This window comes from Phyllostomus discolor, chromosome 3 (genome assembly GCF_004126475.2).
Source record: "Phyllostomus discolor isolate MPI-MPIP mPhyDis1 chromosome 3, mPhyDis1.pri.v3, whole genome shotgun sequence".
Taxonomy (NCBI): domain Eukaryota; kingdom Metazoa; phylum Chordata; class Mammalia; order Chiroptera; family Phyllostomidae; genus Phyllostomus; species Phyllostomus discolor.
In genome coordinates, this window is record NC_040905.2 from 173,564,871 (window position 1) to 173,580,879 (window position 16,009).

Below are 16,009 nucleotides of genomic sequence, written 5' to 3' on the forward strand. Positions count from 1 at the left end.
ACCAAGAAATCCTAACGCCAGGGCACCAGCAAGACTTTGACCTCTCAAACGTGAAAGAGTATGAGGTGTAATATAACCCGAGAACGGTGAACACCAGAATGAGTCTAAAATCAGAATTTGTTCTTGTTCTAGTTATGATTGTCCAATAGTTTCATTTTGCTATGTTGAAAAAGAAAGAAGAGAAAGACTAGTAAACAGAGAAAAATCTCTTAAGGGAAAAGAAGGAAGCAAAAGAGACAATGAATTTATAACCTTTAAGCCATGATGAGTGCAGGCAAGTAGACAAGTTACCATTTTGAAACACAATCATTTTGCTGAAAGACCAGCAACTACAGAGTACCAGACCTACTCCACTACCCATCCTCCCCCAGTCCCGAAAGTAAATTGAAATGAAAATAAATGTTAGTTAAACAAAAGTGCAATTAAGTGTAGGATTAGGTTAAGAACTGAAGCATGGGATTCCAAACCGTAGGGCTTCAAAAGCACAAAGCACTGTCGTCCATCCGCCTGAGACAGAATTGTTCCCCTGAAGTCCTTCCCGTGATTTTTATGGTATATGAAATGAGTTTCACTCAGATTTAAGTAGATGTACAAATAGCCATATGGTGCTTTTCCAGTTCACCATCATAATCAAAATATGTGACTTTACCCTTGAAAGGTCCAGTTTAAGTAACTGAGAGATATTGGCAAGGATAAAATTCAGGCCGTGTATTTTTTTGCTTTCCTTTTTCTACCTCAGTAGCCTGCTGCCTCCCAGGTCAACTCATCACACAGCTCCAGCATCACTTTTCTCACGAATCCCCCTGAATTCCCAGGTAGAAGACTCATAATCTTCCTGTTACTACTATCTCTTTACATACCATTCTTACTACATTTTGTCATGACACTTATAGATTTGTATGTCTTCTCACTAGTCTGTGATTTCCCTTAGGTCAGGAACTCTCTTTTCTACCTTGGGCAACACCTGCCACAGAGTAGGTGCTCAATAAGTGCCTGGATATTGCGAGAATTACCTGATACCACTTTCCTTAGCACTCCTCCCCTAATCACCATGCAGCCTTGGAATCTTTCCAACCATTTCAATTCAGCGGAGCCTTTCCCAAAGTAAACGAGATATATCCTCCCGCTTTCATTCTCCTCTCAACCCCCATATCAACAAACAAGCCTGTGCCCACTCAACTCTTGAGTCTCATCAAATGGTCTTCATTACGGTTTCACCCACTGAAAGAAACACATTTCTTTCCTGTTGTACAACCATGAATCAATAAGTTCACAATCCAATGGAAGATGTGCTTGGCCCTTCCAAACATTACTTACTGAGCATACATTGAGTGCCCAGGTTGGGCATTAATTGTAGGGCATGCATCTTCCCCACAGTGGGCAGTGCAGCTAGCTCCCTGATACCCTTCCCTCCAGGCCAAGATCCCTTTGAACCTCAGTCTCCCAGACGCATGAGCTCCAGAACCACTAAGATCAAAAGATTTGGGCAAGAATTTTTCAATGTGTCTCTCACAGATATCCAAAAGAGTTCCTTAAATATATATTTTTAATTTTAAAAAAACAATCTAGTGAATGATTCATGACTAATAGCAATTTCCAGCCCCCTCATCAAGCTCCCTCTCTGCGTGTGCACAGTTCTCTCTGCTCATGGCTGGACTCCTCTCTGCAGGGCCAGTTAGAATGAGTAGTCTGACCATATCTTCCAGTTGCCCAGGACCAGCCTTGTTGTCTTGAGGTAATTACTAATAGTATCTTTTTTTATTCTCAAAAATGTTCTAGTTCGGCCAATAAAGTACATGGCCACCCTCAGTATAACTGCTGGACTGGGGATGGGAGGGACTTTACAGCCGGCTCCGGCCTTACAACTCTAATTTACTGCTTAAACATACAGCCCAGGAGGAGAAAATCCATAACCTCCACCTTAGAAAAAAAAACCCCAGCTTTTCAATAAGACAATTACAGGAGTAGCTAACATGTTTTTTATGTTGGGAGAATATACTTTTGACCTTGCTATAAAACCAGCTGAACAATGGAACCAACCAGCTGCTTCGTTACTGGAAGGGGAAAAATGTATTCAGAAGGGGTCATTTCAACTAAAAGAAATCTGTATATGAAATAGCTATTATCTCTATTAATTATATCTCCAGTGACTTACTTATAAAAAACAAAGCTTTCCACCAAAAGTCAATCCAATGTCTCTTTTAAGGTTGTAATTAAACACATAAAAGAAATTCCATTGTTTTAAGACAAAAATAAAGAGGCAAATAAGCTCTCTCTCTTCGAGTCTGCCAACACTGGGATGGCTTTGCTGTGACCACAACCAGGGTTAGTCCCGGGAGGTGTGGGGAAGCAAAGGAGGATGATTTGGGCCTTACTCTCATCTTACCCCAACGACACAGACATGCACTTAGGGCCTTTTCCCTGGAATGATGGAGAAGGCAAGACAGCAAATCATTATAGCCAGGCACTCCATCTGGGGTTGAGTATTTTTTTTCTTGGAACTATCTGGCCTGTTTGTGCTGGAATTCCAGATTTTTAACTAACTGTGTGACTTTAGGCAAATTACTGAAATTCTCTGAACCTCAGTTTTCTCATCAATGAAGTAAACAGCATAATACCAGTCCCATCATCATTTGTTGTGAGAATTAAAATCACTCTAATTCTAGAAAGCAGTATTCAAATATTAATTATTATTATAAGGGGTAGGTAGATCACCATGGAAATGCAGAGGAAGAATGGAATGCAGTGGTGTGGAAGATTGAATGTATTCAAGAGACAAGATTAGCAACAGGAACTGTAACCTTTTTGAGCCCAGGAACTTGGTGGCATTTCTGAAAATAATGGGGATGTTAGGAAGTAGTGCCTGTGTCAGTTTCCTAGGCTGCTGTAATAAATTATCACGAACTGAGTGGCTTAAAACAATAGGAAGTTATTCTCTCCCTGCGGCTCTGGGGGAAAATCTATTCCTTGTATCCCCCCTAGCTTCAGGGTGATTGCTGACAGTCCAGGACACAGCCTGGTCTGTGACAACAGAACTCCAATCCGAGCCTTTGTCTCCACATGGCCATCATTCCTCTGAGTGTGTCTGTGTCCAAATTTTACTCATCTTCTACGGACACCAGTCATAGTCTACAGGGACCAGTCAGGGTCCACTCTAATCCCAGAGGACTGCATCTTGACTTGATTACATCTTCAGAGACCCTATTCCAAATAAGCTCCCATTCACAGGTGCCAAATTCATCATGAATCGGGCGGCACTCTAGTCAACCCAGGCCTGTGTCTGTTTGGGAAAGGCAAATGCATTGTCAACCCTCAGAGAAAGTTGATGCAACAATTTTGGTAGGATTTTTACAGACATAAAAAGAGTTAAAGGGGATTCCTGCACATTTTCTAAATATAATGAACATTTTAAACCTCCAGCATGAGGGACAAGGGCTCTTTGCTCTTTCCACTTGTCTTAACCATCATTTGGACTATTTCTTGGATGGCAAAGAATTTTCTCTTTAGAGCTTCCCCCCTCACATTTTCTATGTGAAGCAACTTCCTCAACTAAAGTTACTTTATATAGGGACTACAGTCAATAATATTATAAGATCTCTGTATGGTGTCAGGTAAGTATTTATTGGGTGATCACATTGTAAGTTATATAAATGTCTCCTCACTATGTTGTACATTTGAAGCTAATAAAATAAGGTCTGTCAACTGTAATTGAAAAATTAAAAAGTTTGTAAAAAATAAAGTTACTTTTTTGGGGGTAAATGTGGGAGAGCTCATTATGTTTCTGCTTCAGCAAGGCAACATCAATTTAATTCCATCAGCAGCTATCCCGGAAGTTGGGACTATGGGATCCCATTCCCATTTTATTTGGTCAATATATTGTTCAATATTTTCATTTTTTAATTTTTTTCAGGGGAGAGCACGAACACAGTCCCCCGCTTCCACAGATTACGCAGTCAAGTTTCCCACATTTGGGAAAATCGCAGGGGTCAGCACATCCGGAATGCAATGGATAAGCTGCTCCCTGGGAAAAACACCTTCATGATCATAGTATCTCCCCTGCCAGGTTAAGTTAGCAAGTTAGCAACATTTTTTTTAAAGATTTTATTTACTTATTTTTAGAGAGGGAAGGGAGGGGGGGAGAGAGAGAGAGAGAGAGAGAGAGAGAGAGAGAGAGAGAGAGAGAGAGAAACGTCAATGTGCGGTTGCTGGGGGTTATGGCCTGCAACCCAGGCATGTACTCTGGCTGGGAATTGAACCTGGGACACTTTGGTTCCCAGCCTGCGCTCAATCCACTGAGCTATGCCAGCCAGGGCTAGCAACATTTTATTTTTAATTGGAATTTCCTGGTTTGCTAATTCCACACAAACCCTCCCACATTCTCCTCTAGTCCCACTGTCTTGTACCAGGTTCAGTCACACACTTACGGTACCTTCTGAAGCCTGGAAACGAGACTGGGCCAGCGCTGGACTCCCTGAAGCCCCACGGCCCGAAACCTGCCCTCCTCCCCAGCTAGGACCGTCACTTTACTCCATTTCACCCCAAATTCCCTTGCCCCACAGTTCTGAGCCAACCATTTCTCCTTATTACTCAGTTATTTTGTAACTTTTCTCAGGTCAGCTTTTGTCTCCCCCACAACTGAATTACACATAGTTTTCTGTTTTGCGTCCTCCCACAGCGCCTAGCCCAACCACCTGTACAAAACAGACACTTGAGTGGGTACTAGCTAAAAACGGAAGGGCCACTGAGACAGCATCCTGCAGTCATTCCCACTATCCAGGGCTGGACGTGGTGCCACCCTCAGAGTTGGACAAGGTTGCTCCAAACTCCTTCTGGCCCTCTTTCATCTTTCTCCACCCAAGGGGGCAGTGAGGCCACAGGACCAAGGGGACATGCTCACTTGTAATGCACGTCCCCTCCTCAGCTTCAAGACCATGCTCCAGGCTCTCGAGACCCTGACTTTCACTGCCCAAATGGCCCCAAGTCCACTTCCAGAGTCTATGTGGGCCTTTCCCCAATCCATCCTCTTGAGTGCAAACATCCCATCAGTGTGTGTGTCCCCAGGCCTGAAGTGCAGTCAAGACACAGAGGTTTGTGAGTGGGTGTGGGCAAGGCTTGGATGTGCTGGCCTGAGTGCATGAAACGCCCTTTGCATTGTGTGTAGGGGGTGGTGGCGGCAAGAAGGCACCAGGCAGGGGCTTCTGTTTGTGTTCCTACCCATGCCCTGGCTTTGTTAAGTGCTTCCCTGGTTCAATACACACTCAGGGTGAACAAGATCAACCTCAATCACAAAATTTTCTTATTTACCTAGGACATGCCTTCCTGGTCTGGGTATATTTGGTATAGATCCACCCAGTAGAGAAAATCTGACTTTTAAGTTATTTGCTGAAAGGAAAACAGACTGAAATAGAGAGTACTTGTTTCCACCCAGCGTCTTTAAGAACTGGAGGAAACTTCGAAAGCACATTAAGAATGGTATATGTTATTTGCTAAATATGTGAGGATTCTTCTGAGTTAACCAGTATTTCTGAACCTAGGACACTTGGGAGTGATGTCACATGATCACATTAACCATCCACCCTGAAATAACCATTATCACAGGGCACATCGAGGTGCCGAACACATACATTATCATAACATGGATTTAAGTTAGGCACTACAGTGTGAAGTCAATTTGATAATACTACTTAAAAATGCATTTAAAATATCTTCAAAGTAGCCATACTTCATATGTTCTCCTATCACCCAACTATTCTCTACACTTTGAAATCCAAACAGAATCTAATGGGAGATGGAAATGAGATGATCTTGGAAGGACTTTGCCAAAGTCTGATTGCCCACAGGAGAAATAAGATTGCTAATGGGCTACAGTGTGCTTATTTAAATGGTCACTCTCATATTCACTCTTGTACACTGGAAACTTAGTTATATTAGGTCTCAAGATCTGATTTGAGATTTTTCCCTTACTGGTTATGATAATGTGGGTCTAATTCCCATTTCTGAATCCTCCAAGGAAATGAAAATTCAGTTCTGATTTTCTTGATGAAAATAGTAAATATTTTCATGCAGTCCACTTAGTCTTCCCTTATTCCTGCTCCAACCCAACATATGTGGGTTAATTTTTTTTTCCATTATAGACTTAAGGGAAAAAATTCAACCTCTTTGGCAGACTAGCTAAGAATTTTCATTATACTTTATGCAGAACTTAATGTGCCTGCCAATCAGCCAGAACTCAAATCAAGAATCCTTGGCTAAGGGTCTTTGACAGTTTGATGTACTTTCTCTAGCTGTTATTTTCTTCCTCTTCCTCTTCATTCCATTTCAAATTCTGAATCTTCTTGCATTCCTGGAGGATTCAGTTTCCATTTGTCTGCTGATATATTTGCAATCCAAACTCTGCCCTGCAGATAAACAGGGTCTTTAACTTTCTTCATCAGATTGTGGTATCTGGCAACCACTGGCTGACATAAACTCACCCTCCATCTACCCCAGCCCCCATCCTCCATGAAGTACATGTGTGGCAGACACAAGACTAGCCAAGAGACGACAATAACTGAGACTTCATTATAGACATACACACATACTTAGCCACCCACCCTTCCTAGTGACCCCAAATCACTAGGCCATCAGCTACTGAAGCTCCTTCCAGACTAAAGCTGAAGTTCTCTTTCATGGTACCACCCCTGTTCCTAAAATCTGGTTGATTTCAGCCCCCACAAGAGAGAATATAGTTAAAAATGGAGGGTAGGGACTATTCTCCTACTAGATCTGAATGGCATCTTTGGGAAAACAAGAAACAATAATAAGGGGTGAGTGGAGGTGGAAGAGGGTCTGGGGGGGAAAATGGTAATGGGAAAAACCCAATAAATAAGAAATAATAATAAAAGGGGGTTCAGTGGCAAGCTCTTTGTTTTTCTTTAAAAAACAATCATTTTCATTTTCTTGATTTATCTGGTAGAAAATAGCTGCCATAACTTTAGAGTGGCAATATTTGCAATGCAGCCTTAATATGAAGAAATTCCATAGAAGCAGTCAAGTATTTCCAATAAGTTCTAAAATGAAATAGAAGGAACCTATCATATCCAAATTCCAAGGGATTGTTTATTTACATGTTTGGTTTGGGTTGCTTATTCTGGTGGGAAGTTGGTGGAGGAGAGTGCAGGAAAGGGGGCGGCTTTGAGAAATGGACAGATGAGCAAATCTCCCGTCTCCCTGGTGACCATGCTGGCCTGCTGGGAAAGCAAGTCCCAAGAGAAAAGGTTTATCAAAATCCCAAAATGGCTTCACGGAAGCTGAGATTTCTCACACATCATTCATACGAGCCACATAATTATTTACCATTAATGCGATGGTGAAATTTCAATTATTAGTCATGCTCTTTGTTTCTCTGCCTCCAAATCGACTCTTGGATATTGCAAGCCACTTAACTCTGTACCTCTGAGACAGTGCAAGAGACAGGGATCGAGTAAAGCAAGGGTTATTTACGGAGAAGCTGTGTGCCAGAGGCCACACCTACCACTCACACAAATGTCATCTCAGTGTGCAGTGCTGGGACTAGAGTTTAATCAAATAGGGGTGGGGGAGATCTGTGTGGCATATCCAAGTTAATCCCAGACCAGTAAAAGATCTACGTGCAAAAAAATTTAAGTGATCAATATACTTCAAGGAAGGAAAGGTGAATATTTGTTAAATATTGCATTGGGGAAATTCAGACTATTTTAATATAAATGAGATGTAAAATACACCATAAAAACATGAAAAAAAAATGAAGACCTAGCTAGGAAATAAGCTATCCTAACAGAGAATTTTTATTCTTTATTTAAAAAACCAATTTGAAAAAGATATCAATAGGAGAAAAAAACATGTAAAGTACCAAAAGACAATTCACAACAAGAAAATACAAGTTAGCATAGGAAAATTATTTGTCCTCACTATAGTGAAAGAATGCAAGTTAAAATGATGAGATACTGCATTTTGTTCATGAGAAGAGAAAAAATGGACAATTTCCAGTATTAGTGGGAATATGAAAAAAACAAAACCACTCCGATTTATCTTTGCAGCCCCTATGCACAGCAGTAGGAAAGGTAATATGATGGCTTAGACCAACGTCATGCAAAATGTGATGCTGTGTCACCCAGAGATTCTAGTTCTAGGACGTGTAACCTAAAGAAGTCACTGGACACGTGGCAGAAGACACATGTAATGAGACAGTGACCACAGCATGATACACAATAACAAAAATAAATCGAAACATTAAAGTCACAGGGGTAGAAGATGAAATCAATTTGTTATGTTAACTCTAATGAAAATATTATATGGTCAAGAAAATTGATGCAGAGGAGTACTTACTGACACGGAATGATGCTTCTAGTACAGTATATGAGAAAGTTGTGCACAAAATTTACTTTGCCGGGATAAATGTTAAGAGGGCTCCAATTTTATGCTCAAATTCTACATCTGTTGCTTCCCTGCTGCCTAACCATGAACCTCAGTGGCCTCCTCTGGAAAATGGGAATGATTCTAGTGTGAACACTTAGGGCAGAGCTTAGCCCATAGTAAACACTCAGTAAGCGTTAAGGTGAAAGTGATCTGAACTGCTTTTATGTCTTCATACACACACACACACACACACACACACACACACACTTTTAACTTGAAATTAGTTAATCACCAAATGTTAATAGTGGCAATTACTGGGTAGTAGGAGTAGAATGTTCTTCTTATGAATAAATAAGTAAACAATCTTATGCCCACTCAGTTTTGAGCATATCCATCAGTTGTCAAAGTTTAAAACTAAGAGTTTTTTGGCTTTTAAAAAAATTCTGGTGTGAGTTTTACCGTCACAAAGGACAGGGATACAGTCTGTCCTATTCCCGCCCTATTCTCATGTCAGAACTTCATATCCTGTAGGCTATTCTAAGTTATCCTTTTCACATAAATTTTAAAATGACATTAACTATTAATACTTTACTGAAAAAATTTCAGATCCCAAGATAATTGTGTCAAAACATTGTCTGACAAGACTTTTGGCCGGAAAGGTCTACATTTATAAAATGAAGAATTGAGCTGCATTGTTTTTCCTTCCTAAATCTTCAGAAAAACATAAGGACGCTGCTCTAACTTGCTCGCAGACATGGAGCTCACTGTCCTGTGCTGGGAGTGAAACTGGGATCCCTTTCATACTTTGGAAATTAAAGATAAAATCTTATCCTTGGTTTGCATGTTTTTGTGGCTAACTTTTCTTTTTTAAATGCAAATGTAAAATTGATACTTTTATCCATAAGACTAGGGAAAATTAAAATCAGATAATAAAATGTTGGTGAATGTGCAGGAAACTTGAAATTTTCATGCATTGCTGTTGGGAACAATACATGAACACAAATGCTTTGGAGAGACTTTGGAATTATTTTTAGAATAAAAATATGCATCTAGTTTTGTATTATAGGATACTATGGAATTATTTAACTTTCTTAGGTGTGATCATTGTATTGTGATTATGTAAGAGAATGAATGACCTTGTTATTAGGAGACCAATGATGGAATATTTAGAAATGAGCCCTAAAACTTTAAATGATTGTTTTTTTAAAAAACCTAAACACATATATATGTATGCAGGTGTGTGTATACATATGCATATTATATCTGTCTGTCTGTCTATCTATCTATCTATCTATGGAGAGCGAGAATGCCCAAGATTGAATATTTGTGTCCCCACCTCCCATTTCACTTGCTGAAACCTAATCCCGGAGGTGACAATGTTAAAAGGTGGAGCCTTTCAGAGGGGCTTAGGTTGCCAGGGTGAAGCTTAGGTCCCGAGCAGTGTCCTTACAAAACTCCAGAGACAGAGAGCTCAATTCCCCCTTCTGCCATGTGAGGGCACAATGAAAAGACAGCTGTCCAAGAACTAGGAAGCAGGCTCTCACCAGACATAGAACTTTCTGGCACCTTTATCTTGGACTTCCCAGCCTCCAAAACAGTGAGAAATAAATTTGTCGTTCATAAGCCACCAATTCTATGGTATTCTGATATAGCAGTCTGAACAGAGAGAGAAAAGGAGAGAGAGGGGTGAAGAGAGAGAGAGAAGGAGAGAGGGAGGAGGGGGGGAGGGAAGAGAATATATGGTGAAAGTCAATGACTGGAAAGTCTAGGTAAATGAAAAGCAGTTCATGTTTGTATGCCCTTTCAACTGTCCTCTAGCCTTGAAGATTTTCACAACAAAAGAGTGAGAGGAAGAGTGACACCCCTTCCTGTGTGCGAGATAACCTGCACCACCGCAGAGAACCGTGGGCACTGAAACCTGCCTCAGTGGCCAAACGAATGTATGTTTGTTGGATAAACATATTTTACAGTAATGAAAAGGCATGCACTGAATCTGCAGAACAGGTACATAGATGCATCTCATAAAGCAGTGCTAAGTGGAAAATAAAGAAACAAATAAAAGCAGTTTGGCCAATGAGTCTTCCGACCTACTTATTTAAACATCCATTTTTACACACACACTAAATGTGTTGTTCCCTGGTTGCACAGCCATGACAGACATGGAGAATGGGCTGAAAGACGTCATGGTAAGTACATGAAGGTGGATGCTACTGGGGTGGGGTAGGGGGGTCATGAGAGAAAAGGAGGGGCCATCACTGAGCTGTACTGGTAATACAGGGTGGGGCAAAAGTAGGTTTACAGTTGTTAATGTAGAAAGTAATACAATAATTAGTAAATAATAATAAGAGAATAAACTCTGTGTTTTATGTACTCACAACTGTAAACCCACTTTTGCGCCACCCTGTATTGATGAAAGCAATCTAATTCTGAGCAACACATCTGGGGAAGGTTTTTGTTTATTTTTTTTTCAACTTAATGGAGTAAATGTTTTAGAAATGAAGAAAATGAGTTCATCATGAAACGGAGTCATTCCAGGCCACCGCCAAGGCGTCACACTGCATCTCCACTTGTGTGTTAGCAGATCCCAGGGAACTGAGCCTCCCTCTTCACCGCCGCTCAGGCCAGTCCCAACTGTGAGCTCTGAGTTCTCCCCCTCCTAACCAACCCCAGGCTTCCCAAATCAGAAGCTGGCTTGAAAACTGCCTTGTAAGTGACTCATATGCCTCACACATCCCATGGGTTCTTTGGCATTATGGTCATCAAGCAGGCTCTTGAAAGCAATGACCCTCTTGCAGCCCTTCATTCTTTTTTTTTTTAATATTTTATTTATTTATTTTTTTTAGAGAGGGAAGGGAGGGAGAGAGAGAGAGAGAGAGAAACATCAATGTGTGGTTGCTGGGGGTTATGGCCTGCAACTCATGAATGTACCCTGGCTGGGAATCGAACCTGGGACACTTTGGTTCCCAGCCCGTGCTCAATCCACTGAGCTACGCCAGCCAGGGCGCAGCCCTTCATTCTGATGTGGGCTGTGCCAATGTAGAAATAAACCAATGGGGCGGGGATGCACCTCCACAGCAGCCTGCCCGGTGCCTGAGGGCAAGGAGGGGCAATACATGAACATGGTGAACAAGTGAGTGAATGAATAAGTGAATGAGAAAGACAGGAGGAGGGAGAGAGGAAGAGAAGGATGAGAGATAGAAAGAAAAAGAAGCAACAGATTTGGTGGGACTACAATGAATTAGCAGAGCCAACCACATCTCCAGATTTATTATACCCAAAAGCATTTCTGGCCCACTGGGAAAATCACCAGAACACAGTGCACATCAAAAACTCAGGCCAGTCAGAGAAGACCACCTTGTTCTTTCCAATGTTTTTATGTTCTAGGGCAACCACAGACATTGTGCTCAGCACTCTCACTCCACAATTCCCCAAACAATACTTCATTAAGAACAGGATACTGGTTAGCAGGGAATATGAATGGTCTATGTTAGGGAAAATGTTTTGGCAAGGGATGAAACCATCTTTTCAAAAAATAACAAAAATATAATGGAAAAACAAGAGCGGGTCCAGATAAATAGTGCAAAGAAGTATGCTAAGTTTAAAACAGTTCCTCCTCCAGTGGAGCAAGGGGAACAGTGGTAAATAGATGATTCTTTCATGGGAGAAAAGGGCACCGTAGAAGGGAAAGTGACCTTTAGGTTTCGTCACTAAACTAGACCATCCTTAATCAAAAATATAGAGGCAAAAAACAAAACAAACAAACAAAACCATTCCTTCAAAAAAGCATGGTGTCATTTGCATGTTTTTACATTAACAATTTATACTATTTTTGAAAGGGAATCAGAAGGGACCTTAGGGATTATCTTACCCAGCCCCCTCATTTTGCCAGTGAGCTCAGAAAGCTAAATGTTTCCCCTAAGGCCCCGCTGCAGTGCAGAACCACCACCCCAGGCTCCAGAGCCGAGTCTCACGTTTCCCGCATGGTACCGCTTCATTCCTTCCTTCGCAGTTCCCCGCCTCCAAAATCTGCCTCGGTTTCCCAGTCTCTGCAGCTTTTGTTAGGAAACTAATTTTTTATGATTGTTCTTAAGAAAGTGAGGATATTTGAATATAGATGGAATATTCTATAATATGGAAGTGTTAGTAACACTCTCAGGTGTGGGGTAGTGGGAGGGCAGAGAAGGGAGCCACCGAGCTAGAGTAAGAAATTTAGCCTAGGAAGCAGAAAGTAACATGGAAAAGGGAGGCTGGAACTCGATGGGATGGTGAAAAGGGAGTGGTCTGAATGATGGACCTGGGGCTGCTGGTGTACGCCAAAAGTCCCGTGTGCAGGAAAGCACCCACGAGCTATTAATTCTGCTGGACAATTTATAGCAAAGTATGCAATCGTTGTTTCATGCCTGAGTCAACCTACATTTTCAACCATTCTTGATAGCATGACCTAATTTTTTAATGGAGGATCAGATAACTTTGTTTATAATTTTTGTTTTATGTTTCAAAGTGAAATCCCATGAAAGCACTCCCGTCTCCAGTACATGTACTCTGAAATGTTGGGCCGCACCCAAAGCGGGCCCATTTCAGTAGCCTTTCCCTGAGTCGACCCTCATCAGATCCTGAGGTCTCTTATGATTCCTAACTAGTTCATTCCAGCTCCATCCAGAAGTAGATCCCAATAACAGGCTACTAGGCTTCTGGAGGTATACATGGGCGCCCGCTAGCCAATGTCCAGCAACTTCAGAGTCTGTATGAAACCAGTCTGGCATTTGGGTCATTCACATGAGTGCAGTAACTCAGTGGCAACGGATTAAAGTGTCGAACCTCTCACCGTGTACTACTGCCTAGCAAATGTAAACCCAGGGACTAAAGACAACCAAGGAAGAGATTTATGGAGCTAGGAAACGCTGTCATCTCAGCAATGGAGCCTAACAAAGATCCCTTGTTCTCTTCAGGGCTCATGCTATATATTATCATTGGGAGGCAGGTACTGAATCAGTTTCCTTAGGATGTGAGGGTTTCCATGGTGACAAGAGTGTGTGCCTTTAAACTCCAGGACGAATGAATGGAGCTTTCAGTAAACCAGGCAATTTCTGGGTATTTTCAAAGCCTAGGAAAAGACAGATAATGGCTGGAAGTCTTGCCAAACATTGATTTGTCTCATTTCTAAGCCAGAGGAGGCTGATGATGGAGAAATGTAAGAGAACTGCATCCCAAACCAATACTGACCCCAGAACAAGTGTAAAATATGCTTGATTCTCAGGGGGGCTTATCTTGTCAAATGAAATTATGTTGGCTTTGCCCAGAATGGCACTGACACTCTGACTGTCATGCATTCAGGCAGAACACAGCAATAAGAAAACCTGTTTGTTTTAAGATTTTTTTTCTATCAGTGCAATCAAAGTGGTGCTTCCTAAATACAAAGGATGGTGAACCTCATGTCCTCACATGGTGATGATGAGCCCACGAATCTAATTAGGTAAAAATTTTTTAAAAGTCTATAATCCTTCCTTTTGTGAACTACCTCTAGGCAATTTTCTATGGAGACTTTGGGTCTCGCCGCAATATGTGTTCATTTGTTAGAGTTCATCTAGAATTGCCTTAGAGACAGACCAGCCCTACCTTTACAGACTCTCTTGACCAAACCTGATGTGAAGTTGTATGGCTGTGAATTAGAAAGACTTGTCAGACGTTGCCATGTTCACAAAGCTCCATCCAGCCCATTCTTCAACTCATGGACCTATTTCAACAGCAGACCGGCGCTGCTTCAACAACAGAAAACCCTCACCGAATAAGAGTGCCTCCAAGCGCCCTTCCTCCACATTCAGGGTTCTCAACTCTGGCCACACTTCAGAATCACCTGAAGAGCTTAAGATAGAAGCTCCACCTTCAGGATTTTGAACCAGTTTGTCCAAGGCAGGGTCCAGGCAGGATGGTTTATGAAGCTCCTCTGATGATTCTACGGGGCAGCCCAGGTTAAGAGCCATTGCTACCCACAGGCTATCGGGACGGTTAGACCTAATGAGCCCACTTTTTAAAGCACTTATTATTATACAGGTTATACATGAATACATTTATCCTTATTTTAAAAGCTAAAGTCTTGCAGTTAAAGACTGCCTCAGCCACCTCTCCTGCCTCTCACAACCCCAGTCGTCTCTTAGTGACAGGTGCTCTTCCAGAAATGTTTCCATGTATTTACATACGAAGATACATGCACATTTCATTTTTCAAAATATCTTTAACATGTCACACCACCAGGTTATTCTGCTGCTCGGTTTTCATAATACGCCTTGAGCTCTTTCGATGAAGTCCTTCTCTGCCTCATTAGTTTTAACTGCTGCATAGTATGAGCGTATCACAATTATTTTTAAAAGCCATTCCTCTGAATCTATTGCATACATCATGGTAGCCACTAGCTATTTGCAGCCACTGAACAGTTCAGTGAGGCTGGTATGAGCACAGAAATGATATAAGCATAAAATTCACATCAGATTTTCATTACTTACTGCTAGAAAAAAAGAATATAAAATATCTCAATAATTCTTTATATTGATTACATGTTGAAATGATATGTTGGGTATACTGGATTAAATAAAATGCTACATTAAAATCAATTTCACCTATTTCCTTTTACTTTTATAATGCCATGATTAGAAAATATATATTATATTTCTATTGAATGGTGCATATTATGTTTCTGTTGAGTGGCTCTGTTCTAAATGATGGGCACTTAAGACATTTGTATTCATTCGACATTACCAAAACAGCACCTTGGTGGACATTCTTATGCATCAGTTGTTCTCAACAGGGTGCAATTTTGCACACTGCCTGGGGGGACATTTGACAATATCTGGACACATTTTTGGATGTCACAACTTGGGGGTGCTGCTGGCATCTAGTAGGCAGAGGCCAGGGATGCTACTAAACACCCTACAATGCCCAGCACAGCGCCCACACCAAAAAACAGTCTGGCTGCAAATATCAAAGTGCTGAGTTTGAGAAATCCAGTTCTGCACGCGTGGCTGTTCACAGGTGGGAGAGTGTGTGTTTCTCAGAGGCAGCTCTGAAGCCCTGGAGTTGCCTGTGCTGCTGACAGTTTTATAGATACCACCAAACTCCCCTCCAGAGGGGTATGCCAGTTTCCTCTCTCATTAGCAGTAGAGAATATTCAAATTAATCATTAAAGAACAAACAAATAAATCCAGCCTGGAGAAGTTCAAGAGACCTCAAAATGTAAGAGCTAGTCTGAGTTCTTATAGTCAACAACAGGAGTGACAAGATAACTCTAAGTCCCAGAGTTTAAATAATATTTGGAGATTTAATCTCTCCTATCCTCTTGAAAACTGTCTTCTTTGATCTCAGAACATAATCCATTTGGGGTTCTGATATAGTTAATTTTTAACTAACTAGACTAATTAACAAATATCTCTCTTTGCCTTTCAACTGTGGCCAAAATTTGAATCTTAGGAGAGTGAACTGCAAGTCTCAAATACTGTGGTAATTAAAAACAAAAAAACAAAAAACAAAAAATCCTAGTTGTGCTTATCTTATACCCAGGGTCCTAAAGCACTCTGTGTTTTCCCAGCAAAGGCTGCCCTTGGGATGACCTTCATGTGCAGTAACTGATAATATAAGTCAT

General features: G+C 41.3%; 1 protein-coding gene and 1 non-coding gene across 2 annotated transcripts in view; both read right to left on the reverse strand.

Annotated features, from left to right (window-relative positions):
* Positions 1–16,009, reverse strand: part of GNA14 (G protein subunit alpha 14) — a 161,876-nt gene that overhangs the window by 80,869 nt on the left and 64,998 nt on the right. The gene's annotated exons all lie outside the window — the stretch shown is intronic.
* Positions 3,908–4,072, reverse strand: LOC114514758. The gene has a single exon (XR_003686114.1). It is a non-coding gene; the product is annotated as a U1 spliceosomal RNA (small nuclear RNA).